At 41.8% G+C, this 2,525-nt stretch overlaps 1 pseudogene; it reads right to left on the bottom strand.

The window, feature by feature from the left end:
• The window catches only part of LOC102487287 (AP-3 complex subunit mu-1-like), a 1,248-nt pseudogene extending 538 nt beyond the window's left edge, over positions 1 to 710 (bottom strand).
• Between the last annotated feature and the right edge of the window lie 1,815 nt (positions 711 to 2,525).

Here is a 2,525-nt window from a genome sequence, read left to right as displayed (position 1 = left end):
CTCTTTCAGATTCCCAGCGCTTGAACTGAATACAAGGATGGAAGCTGACATCATCTAGAAGCCTTGGGTTCATGAAAGAAAGGGAGAGCTCAGGCATTCCGATAGCTTAATACAAGCATCAATGACCACCTGGATTTCTGCAAAGACTGTAGATCCTGATTTATCTATAATTGCATCTATTTCTTCAACAACATCAAAATAGGTTTTGTTATTTGTGTACTTTACCTCTGCCCAGTGCCATGGGATGTTGGACAGCTGCCCAGAGGGGAATGTGTCCCCAACATTACTACTGCCTGTAATAGAGTTGACAACAGAATGTAGAATTGTTGGTGGCTTTCAAATAGCTGGTGGAAATCCATTATCTAACATTTCTCCCAAAAGCTCATTTACTATGACAACATTATCTTTAACTGCAGCCTCCAGGCACACACCAAAGCAGTTCTGAAAAGTGTTAGTAACTTGATGTAGGAACTCAATTATGAAAAGAGGCGGCACTTCAGTCTGTACGGTGGACACGAAAGAGAGCTTATCTCGGTGGATACTGATAAGGTAGTGGTGAGGTGGTGAAATGACAGGTGGTACATTTTCAACATCAGCAGCTTTCTCCTGAGCTTCAAAGACATAATCACAGACTGGCTCACTACACTCTTCCAGTGCTCCTCTAGAAATATGTCACCAGAACAGTTTATGAGAAATAGACTGGCAATCATTTTCCCGACACCGGGGCCTGTCAGTGATTCGACGTGAGGGCCTCTGCAGACCAGTACTACAGTTTTAGATTTGAGTTGGAGTCAGGGAGGGTCTGCTGTGGATAGCAATGGCAGAAACTGCTAGTTCAATGGTAATCCTATCCTTGCTACATAGCATTAGACCCCTTGTTTTTTTTTTTTTCCCCCAAGCTAAAGCCACCTGAATAAAGGCTATATTACCTCGTAGTCCTTGCAGTTGGTGTGGCTATAAGATTAAAACCCGGTCAATGGAATACTGAGGCGCTGTCCCATACTTATTTTTTTCTCTTTCTTTTCTTTTTTCTTTATTCCTAATATAAATGCTCCTGCGTGCCACATGAGACACCTCGCCCCGCTAGAAAAGTAATGTTGAAGTTCAAACCGAACTGTGTATTAATAAAATAGAACATAGCTAAGAGTGACTTGGTCAAGACCAGACAACCCAAGATTTTATGAAACTTTAAAGACAAGAATCAGGAAAATAAAACAGCAATTTTAAAAGTTGTGGTATGCTTTCAATCACCTGAAAGACGAAGGCTTGACATTCACATTTGGGTAGACTGGGAAACCATCTCTAAGGCCTTTGAGTAAATTCTCACCCCGGCTCTTAGTGAAAAATCTTCAAGTATGTGAGTGCATGTATGCATTTTCTCTTGAGAATAAAACTCTTCTGCTCAGTAATGAAAATTGGGGGTATGCCATAGCAGAGCAAGTTTTCTGAAGACTGGGCTTCTTTGAGGGGAAAAGGTTTGTTTTTGTGTGGATTTAGGATTTGTTATGCTTGCATATTACTCTTAGGATGTGTATATTGACGTGTTATATATGGGCATGTATATGTGTGTATTAATAGTATATTCAAGCATTTGGCCAGGGAAAATCAGAAGCTGAAACTTAAGTCACTGTATGCTTTAGTTTGTGTTACCTGAAAGTCTCAGGCAAGGTTGGGATATGAATGATTTATTCAAGAATGAATAGAGAGGGAAGGGTAACCAATACTATCAATAAAATGTGCTGTTGAGTTGACCATTACAAGTGGAGACTGCTCAATGCTCAGGAGTTTCTGAGAAGCTTTACAAAGTGCTCTCAGAAACTCCTTCCTGAAGAGTGGAAGTAGAAGACATAGGTCTACCAGCTTTTGATGTCTGTTGTCAAGTCTTACCCCACCAAAAATTAATTCTATGGTACTTCTAGGTTAAGCATGCATCATTGCTGGGTGATTCCTGTAGGAATCCCATATTGCATAGTCAAAGAAGCCCAAAGGCAAAAGTGAGGAGTATAGGGTCCTAGACTTCATGTTCAAGACAAGGCTCTGACAAGTTATACCTGACCCGTGTTAAGCTAGTAGTTGCCTGAGATAAATTGGTTGCTATAGCAATGGTTAGAATAAGAGTGTAAGACCAAAGGTAATTGAAGCAGCGCTTAAGAGATGCCCAACACACTGGGCTAGAAGGATGTGAGACCTGGTCATCTCCATAATGGAGACGGTGTGCAGAGATTGTGGGAAGGATCTGGGTTTGGCGTGGTGCATCCTAGGTCGTAACATGCATGACCCACACATAGGTTATTCAAGACGGAATGACCCAGGTATTGTAAAACACATGGATGCCGGTCTGTGGAGTTCTGACAGAATATACTGTTTGTGGATGGCAAGGTGATCCCGCCAAGAAAATGCACATTCCTACTCCAACTGAGAGAAAAACACATCAAGCTTTCAGGGAGGCATTTGAAGGCCTCATGCATTGGCTAGAGTTCGGATGGTAGCACAACACACACACACACACACACACACACACACAC

This window comes from Tupaia chinensis, unplaced genomic scaffold (genome assembly GCF_000334495.1).
Source record: "Tupaia chinensis unplaced genomic scaffold, TupChi_1.0 Scaffold000407_4, whole genome shotgun sequence".
Taxonomy (NCBI): Eukaryota; Metazoa; Chordata; class Mammalia; order Scandentia; family Tupaiidae; genus Tupaia; species Tupaia belangeri.
The sequence above is the reverse complement of the archived record's forward strand: the minus strand, read 5'-3'. Positions and strand labels throughout refer to the sequence as shown.